The sequence below is a fragment of the Tupaia chinensis genome, unplaced genomic scaffold (genome assembly GCF_000334495.1).
Source record: "Tupaia chinensis unplaced genomic scaffold, TupChi_1.0 Scaffold000238_1, whole genome shotgun sequence".
Lineage (NCBI taxonomy): Eukaryota > Metazoa > Chordata > Mammalia > Scandentia > Tupaiidae > Tupaia > Tupaia belangeri.
This window is the reverse complement of record NW_006159716.1, coordinates 5233762-5243091: the sequence shown is the minus strand read 5'-3', so window position 1 is coordinate 5243091 and position 9330 is coordinate 5233762. Positions and strand designations below refer to the sequence as shown.

General features: G+C 42.7%; 1 protein-coding gene across 2 annotated transcripts in view; it reads right to left on the bottom strand.

Annotated features, from left to right (window-relative positions):
- KIF6 (kinesin family member 6) overlaps positions 1–9330 on the bottom strand; it is a 485408-nt gene that overhangs the window by 198929 nt on the left and 277149 nt on the right. The gene's annotated exons all lie outside the window — the stretch shown is intronic.

The window sequence follows — 9330 nt, the reverse complement described above, 5'->3', positions numbered from 1 at the left end:
GCAGTTACCTCAGTTTGGTTCTAAGTGTAGTATATCCATTGCATGTTCTGTGTGTGGCGGGTCTCTACCAGTCTCCAACTGTAGAAGTACTGTACTCAGGAAGGAGAACCCAAGGCACCACACCTGCCCCTGATCTAGTTCCTGGATCTTGAACCTGAGGCTTTCTTTACCTCCTGATTTTTATAGGAAAAATTATAGACCGAAACACAGAATCCATCATGTTTACTATGATTTTCTTTTCTCCTTGGCATCTAAACTGTTAACTCAGGTCATAGTTTCTCCATTTTGCTGACAGCTTCATGACTGAAAATATGCTCCTTTGGCACAGGAACAAAGATTATATTTGCCCAACCTGTAGCTTAGCGTCTTATACTTCCTAGGCACATACTACATGTTTGACGATAATAAAAATGGTGATAAAAGCCTTGTGCCCTTCCTCCTCCTTTTACAAAACCTGGAGAATTTATAAGGGGTCTTCAAAAAGTTCATGGAAAATGCCTATTATGCTAAAAGTGTACATGAATTCCAAAAACGTTTTTCATCAAATTGTACTTTAATTCCATTTCCACAGTTTTGTTTTTAAACTTCCCTTGTACTTTTCCTTGCTGCAGAGATCTTAGTTCCAACACTGTCAATCTGTAATGACTCAGAAACCATGCACAATAAATTACAGATCTTCAGGAATTTCAGATTTGGAAGAGTACTTAGAGGTCCAGCAGTTCAAGTCCTTTACTTTATAGATTAGGACATTGAGGTTTTATTGGTCAGTGGGATGATTTACCATAAAATAGTTAAGTGACTTGCCCAAGATTGTGTAACTAATGACAGGACCGAGACTAGAAATTCCTCCTGTCATTTCACTCCTTCATTTGACAAACTTTTCAGAGAGCCTGCCGTTTGTTAAGTCATGTGCTAGGTATTTTTTCTTTTCCTTTTCCCTTTGACGCTCACTAGATATGATCAACAGAATCAGGAAATAGGCATTCAAGTCAGTCAACTGAATCCATTTTTAGTCATTCTAAGAAAGGTCTGTGGGTGGAGATATTAAAACTATTCCTTTTGGCATAGCGTCGTCTGTGAGTTTGGATTATTTATGCCAGTGACCTTGTGTAACATCGTCTTCTCACAGATAATCAAGAATTAGGTAAACACATGGCCACCTTCAAATTGGACACATTCCATTTAAGTCTAATTTTTACAGCAATCCTTAACAGCTGCTCTGGCCCTTTTCCTGGCCTGTCACAAAACCCTCTCTAGCTCTCAGTAGGCAGGAGTTCCTCCTGGCTGGCAGAGCCTTCTTCTGGTCTCTTTCTCCATACAGCTTGGTGAGGTCTTGGCATCTTTCACTCACATTTTTCCCATTCCTGGCACTATAGCTCTTGTTGCACAACCCCCTCTGTGAGGAATATTTTGTTTCCAAGAACATTAAGAACTTTCTTGATATTGGAAGAATCTCATGAAAGAACCCACTTCCTCATTAGTCCTTTAGAGGTTATAAGCATAGAAATGTGAATTCTCCCACCTTCACCACTGTCTTTCTTGCTTCATATTTGACATTTGACCAGATACACATATAGTGTAGAAAGTAAGGGTTACATCTGGTTTGTTATCATGCACTCAAGATAATTTAATATTATTTTTTTAGTATAAAATTCAATTGACTAAGTCCCGGGAACATTTGAAAGTAAGGGTTACATCTGGTTTGTTTTCATTCACTCAAGAGAATTTAATATTATCTTTTTAGTATAAAATTCAATGGACTAAGTCCCGGGAACATGTCTCAGTTTTATATTAAGTCATTTCTCACTTTATATTGGGTTGTCGGAAAAGTCATGAAATATTTTTCTATACAAAAATGCATCACAACTTTTCTGACAACCTAATATATTAAGGAGATACAGCACAGCTTCTTCCTTAAGAAGCTTTAAAAATAAAAAGTTTATTAAGTAAGTGGCAAATGGACAGAAATTAACATTCAATACCAAATGGGAAAATATTCTGCCTTAAAGGCTAAATAATCACAGACATAGTTGGGTCATCAGAGAAGAGACAGACACCTTCAACAATATTTTTGTGCAAGAAATATGAAGAACTACATCCTTGGGACAAAAGCATACGTTAAATTTGACGATGACAACAACAACAAAAACAAGCTTCTAGAATTTGGAATTTCTCAAAGAAGATCTAATGTTCTGATGTAAAAAAATGGGGTATTTTATTCAGGAGGAGAAAGCTGTTGTAATAGTTTCCCGATCTCAATCTTTGGTCTTTTTTGTAGGAAAAAAATCAATATGAATGAATGCTGAGGTATTCCCACTATTTTAACCAAATAGTTAAAATCTACAAGAAATGTCTCTTAGGACTTTCCAGGCAGAAAAGGTAAGGAAAAGCATGTGAACAGGATAAGCCTGTAGAAACATTCTCAGCAGGCAGGGTTGTTAGTTGCCAGGATCATCTTTAAACGACTTCCAAACATACTTTTGGAATTACTGGAGTTTCACAGGGGAAGGGAGATGGGGACAATCAGAGACCTTGGGACAGCCGAATTTATTTAGGGAAAGGAAACGAAGGTGGAAAAAAATCTGCATCCACAACTCCCACACCCCATGTTGGTGGTCACTTCAAAACTAACTAGTCACCAGCGACATTTTCGGCCGATGAGATAACTGCATTCCCAGAGAGCCACAAAATGGACAAATTACTGTAATTAAAACAGTTTCCACAGAGTCCTTGTTCCGCTAAGGCACTGGTGCAGGGATGACTAGAGGCCTCAGTCTGGGTTCCGCTCGCCATGTTTCCACATGAAAGGGAAGCGAAATGGGGGCAGACGCACACTGATCAGTGATCTGTAGCTGCAAGGGCAGAGTCTGGATGTCCACAGGGAAAGGAGGCACCAGGTACAAACAGAGGAGCAGGGTGAGCTCCCTGCCTAAGTACTGCTCAGCAGTACCACCCTCACCTGACAGCAAGCTTCCCGAAGGCCAGCAAAGATCTCATCCTTTGGCTTTGTACTCCTTTCCTCAGGGGCCACTTTTGTATCTTATAGCAGCCTTCCTTATGGGATGCTACCAGCAGCAGTGATTCTCTGGTAGGCTAAAGGGTAGGGTAGTGAGCCAGCAGGTGGCTGGAGGTTAAGGCACTGGATTCCATGTGGTCCCTGGTGCAGTTTGAGATCCAGACCTGGTGGCTTAAGAATCATACCAGGCTTCAAGTGGCCCAGGGGCGGGGCAGGGTGGTGGTGGTGAGGGGTAGGAGGTGGGGCGGGGTGCTTACCCAAGATCCTGAGAGGAGAATGGAGGAGAAGGGATTGCAGCAAGGCCAATGCCCCCAGAGGGTGATTTCTCATTCTCTCTCTCTCTCTCTCTCTTTCTCTCTCTACTGAGTGCAGGTGCCCTATAGCAAAAATTAAAAAAAGGGGGGGGGAGGAGGGAAGGATTGGGTAGTGCTGTGATCAAATGAACCTGAGAAATGATGGTGACACAAAACAAACATCTGTATAAGGGATCTCCTGGACCTTCAGTCTGTTAAAGCACAGTATAACTTGGAATATAAGTCTACATCTCAGATTTTTATGATGAGAGAAGCTCTCTCTCATGGAGTTTCTGCCAGGACTTTAGGGCAAGGAGGAGGACAGATGAAGAATGGAGAAGGGAATGCCCCGGTCATGAGCAGATATGAAATGTTTTCTGTGGACTCTAAAAACTAATGAGGACGATGGAGCCAGCAGGAGGCACTGTGGTTAAGGAATGCATTTCCATATAGCTGACCACAGTTCAAGTCCTGGACATGGTGGTTTGAAAAATCACAAGTAAATAGATAAATACATAAATAATGCTAGAAAATTAAAAAAAATAATGAAGGGAGTACATTCAGGGGATTAGAGACCCCAGAACAAGAGACAGGAGAGCCACATGTGACAGCTATTTCATCTCTGGATGCTGTGAGTGAGGGGGACTGGAGCTAAACCTGCAGTCTCCCTCTCCCGAGCATTTCTTTAACTTACTCTTTCCTTCAAGCTGTTAGCTTCTCCCTCCCCACCACCCATGCTTATGTTCAACCCCTAAACTGCCTGCTCTGCTTCTTCAAATCCCACACAATCCACATCCTGTTCTGCTTTGGCTCTAGTGCCCCCCATCTACTGAAGGAGATCCACCTGAAGTCCTTCAGATTTCACTGCCCATTGCACTTCATTTGCCACGTGACCACAGATGGATGGAAGTCAGCAGGGGAGGCAGGGCCTTCCCCGTGCAGGCCCTGTGTTTGGAGGGGCTTAGCTTGCTCCCATAGTAATAGCAATAGTGGTGTATTGTTAACCTTTCTTGACTACTTTCTCAGCTCAGCCACTGTTTTAAGCATGTCCCATTAACACTGAATACTCACACACTTAGGAGTCACAGCAGCCTGAGAGGAATAAGCAACTCCATTCTTTCCCCATGAGTGGCAGAGTCCAGGCCACTCTTCTTCCTCTTCATCCTCTCTCAAGAAAATGGAGTTTATAGAAAAGAGAATCCCCCATGTGCAAGCTTTAGATGGTTATAGGGTAAGTTTACCTTTTTTTATGGGAAAATCCTGCTTCCAGAGAAACTACCTATTATACTTGAAGTCAACAGAAGCCACTGAAAAATGGTCAGTAATTAACATTTTCACATTGGACCCAGAATCACGAGTATAAATTTAGTTAATTTATTGGATAACTAAAATGAGTCAAAGCATAGGATAAACATAGGCTTATGCTTCAGGAACTTGTCTTTATATTTCAGGAATCTTCAGAAAATTAGCACACTTAGGAATTCTGCTTTGATTTACAGTTCTCCATCAAATTATTTGAAAAGTTTACCTCTTGAAACCAGATTTACAAAACTGTCACCATGCTAGATTAATTGCTAGGGTCCCAAAATAAAGATTTCAAGCTGGAGTTCTGTGGTTCTATCTTTAGGCGCCTTTCCTGCCTGTGCAGGCAGGCTTGAATGCAGAGGTGGTGCGGCTGCATACGGCTCCTCTGTGGGGCAGTGGCTGGACTGCTAAAAACGGAAAACTGCTCTTTCTACACTGACTCCCTTTTGCTATTTCGGTAAGTTCCTCAGTGACAGAAGCCAGCCTGCCAAGATGTCACCCCCAGGATCTGGTCCAGCATAAACAGCCGGCATTGTGCGGCTAATGCGCTGAATCCGAGTTACACTGCTACCCCTACTCCTGCTCAGAGGCGACTTTGCAAATCCAAGAAAAACAGATCTGTCAGCATGAAGAATGGTATAGCTGTCAAACACAGCAGTCAGTGCTGTTTAAGTCCATTGTCACTGCTGAAGTTTGAGGAGGCCCTTAAGAAATGTGGGTTTGATTTGGGCTCACCAGACCTTATTTTTAACTTTCCAGTATCCCAGGAAGATGTCTGCATGGAAAGAAAGGGGTTGTTGATTCAATCCACTTACCAGTCAATTCTAGCACAAGGCACCGTGTTCAGAGCTCTTAACTACTGATCTAAGGCAGGCTCAGAGCCCAAACTTATTCCATACATTAAAAAGTGAAAAATGTCATCGACAGTGACAGCTCCCATGTAGTCCTGTGGGACCAGATCTCCAGGTAGAGACAAGACTGAAGTAACTTTTGACAACTCTGGACTCTCCAGTCATTCCCCTCCACTTCCTGCTCCCAGTACTCAAGCTTCCTAAATTTTCCAAAATGTTGCAGATTTTATTGTCTGTCTACTTTGCCATGTAGATCATCCCCATTCTGTTGTTTACATTTCTAAAAGTGAACATTTAAGAAGCAGATTATAAACTATAGAGTCAGCTTAGTTATTTTGGATACTTAGACTTGGTTTTTCTTTAAAGGATGCTGTAACCTCTAAATGAGAAATGTAAAATGTCTCACAGAGAATTTGATAATTCTTAAACTTCAAGATGTATAATAATAATAATAACAGAAAATTTGTTATAAAAATACAATTTGTCTACTGTGTGGTCCATGGACACCAACTGCCCCCAGGGAGCTCAGGACGTGGCTCTTTGAGAAGCAATGGCCTACCCAAATACCAAGGCTTTCCCTCCCTCCATTCTCTGGGCCCTGTACTGTCTACATTGCCAAAAACTCCGCCAGTGATTCTGATGCAGCTGAGCCATGGGCCTCACTTAGAAAACAATAACCTACCCAGTTCCCTTAGCTCCCTCCAGAATCTCTCTCTAATCAGCTGTTGATAATCCCAAAGCCCACCAGGGCAGTGCTTCTTTTCCCTTAGATGATACAAAGTTGGGGGTAAAGAGAGCAGGTCATTGAGAAGGTGAAGGAAGGGACAGGACAATGAATGCTTTGGCACTCAGGGCTCTAACAGAAAAGAGAAGGTAGGGTGGCCACAGACAAATTTTGACTGCTTCACATTTTTTCCCAGAGCACCTTTTTTTTTTTTTTTTTGTAAAGGGCCAGACTGTAAATATTTTTGTCCTTTGTGGGCCATGTGATCTGTTACATCTACTCAGTCTGCCGTTATGGTGTGAAAGTAGCTATAGACAATGTATAAATGAATAAGCATGACTGTGTTTCAAATAAAACTTTATTTATAAAGACGGGGAGCTATTCTACAAGCTTTGGACTATAGTTTACTGATGTCTGTTGTAGAGTTAATATCATAAATATATTTAAGCAAAACTATGGAGGTGAGGAGATGGTAGGCGTTTGGTTTTAGCTGAAATTTTTCTATTGCCAGAGGGGATGTACACTTGCCAAAGACAGAAAGAAAAAGAGAGAGAGAGACAGAGAGAGAGAGAAGCAAGTCTTCAGTGGATCATATCATGCCACAATTCTATTTCCTCCATGTCTCCATCCTGTTGGAATTTGGGGCACACACTCACATGTGGCACCTGGAGTATTTTTCAAGCCACTGGGGCTGGGATTCAATCAGTTATATGGAATCCAGCTTCCTAATTCCTGCACTACAGGGCAAGCTCTTGCTGGTAATGAAAACAATGACTAGCACACTTTCTGCAAGTGGACTTCTTATAGATAACAGATATTGACATAATAAAGCCTTCAGGCCTTTCCTGTGGGTACACAGAGGGAAAAACAAAGGGAATAAAAGAATATTAATTAAAAAATAGTTGATAAATGCTCTGGAAATAATGACTAGTCACCTATCACTACAGAGAGTATGATGTAGAGAGGCTCTAAAAAGAACTAAGGATTTGAAGCCAAAAGATCTTTATTCAATTCAGCTGATTGATCTTTATTCAATTCAATGCTGAACATTGATCATGGAATCAGCACTGTGTGGACATTTTCTAACCACATAGGCCCCTAACCACATAGTTGGAATCACATACACCAGAGTAGTAGAAACCCAAAGGAGGATGACCTATCACAGCCTGGAGGTACAGGAGGGCTTCCTGGAAGTGGTGGCACAGACAGACCTTTGAAGGAGGAAGAGAAATTGGCCAGATTTTTTTAAAACAAAGGAGAGGGAAAGGGCCATCAGGTGATATGGTGGTGAAGACTCTGGATTCCTACATGGCTTACCATGGTTCAAGTCCTGGACTGCAGCTTGCTTTCTTACTTACTCTTTCTCTCTCTGTTCAAATTTAACAATTAAGAATAACAAATGGAATTAAATAATTAAACAATCATTTTTTTAAAAAACCAAAATACAAAAAAGAAAAACAAAGGGGGGGGGGAGAAAGGGCTGTACAAGAAGAGGCAAAAGCTTGAGCAAAGGCATGAACATGAACAACAGCAAAAGGGTCATCCCGAGGTCAGAGAGCTCAGTGGGCTTGGGCTAGACAGGGCTGTGCATCCCGTGGCAGAAGCTCATGTATCTGGCTTGCTGTGTGCGGGGCACAGTACCCCAACATCCCCTGCCAGTTCCCTTAACCCCTGCATGCATCTCTATAAATAGTTCTTCTCTTAAAAATGCTCCTTGACAATTCCAGCTGAGCATGCCATCTGATATTCCCTGCACAGACTAAAAAGTTGGAATTGAGGATATGGGTAAGCACCTCCTCTTCTCTCCTATGGACATCAGTCAAAAGTCCTGGGTCCAGGACTTGAATCATGTAGTTGGCCATGGGGGTGAAGGGGGATACAGTGACTTAACCTTCATGCCATCTGCTGGCCCAAGGAACAACTGTTATTCTAATAGCTCTCAAAAGACGTCCTCACTTCTAGCCTCTTCAGCCACCTCCTCCCCTGCCCCCTTATATCCTCAAGGTAGGCGGTGATGAGCTGAAAGTAGTGAAATTGGTTGCAGCTTTTCCTGGAAAAGTCAGTGATTTAGTTAGGAAGCTAGGTATGTAAATTCCTATCACAGGGAGGAATGAAGTAACTGCTCAGTGGAGGTACAGACAATGTACTGAGTCCACAGGGAGAAGGTGGTGCTCGTACTGTCCAGCCTCTGCCTGAGGATGGCAGTGTCTGAGATGGGGCACAGCATCTGGGGTGCCCGCCATGAAGAAAAGGCAGAGGAGGACGCACACAGAAAATGAAGCTGGAGAAGAAGCTTGGGGCTGAACTCTATTCAAAGCCCGACCTTTAACGTGTTGGGAATGACTGAATAGGTGAGGGATACCCAGGCAGTCCTGGGGGCATCAAAACTGACGGGAGAAAAATGGACGCAAAGAAACCAGCTGCAGTAATATAGGTGGGAAATGATGAAATGGAAAAGAAGGTCTGTGTCACATACGAGAAAAGAAAGTCACCAGCGTTCAGGGAGAGAACTGGTGAGGATAAATACCCAATTTGATTGTGGGGAATCAGAGGAGGGAGAGTTGGAAATCAGGTGATGCTTCCCTCTTCGGACAGCTGCTGCCATCATTCACTGAGGGAGGGGCACACAGGAGAAGGAGCTGGGGAAACAGAAGGAGTTAGACTGGAGGCACATGTGATTAAAGGTGCTGACTGAGGCACCATGGTGTTTGCGCTATGCTACTTACTAGTGTGAGGATTTGAGGCAGGTTACTTAATTTTTCCTCATCAGTTCCTCTCCTATAAAATGGGCACAACACTGTTACTTACTTCATGGAGTTCCATGAGGACTACACGGAAATGCAAGTGAGCTGTTAACACAGCCTGGGACAAACACTGTCATAGGGTCATCTCTACAGAAATGGGACACTGGAGCTCAAGGGAGAAGCAGAGGCAGAGACAGGGATGTGGATGCTGTTTCCATAGAGAAGGTAGCCAAGTTCTGATAAGGGCTGAAATCCCTTAGGGAGAGAGGGCTGTGACATAAGAAGACATATGTATTTAGTATCTGCCCTTGGCAGAACTCCTAAAATAGAGCTTCTAAAATCCTTGTAATTCTCCCAAGTGACATGGATATCACGAACAGGTTTTCTGTCTGTCTCT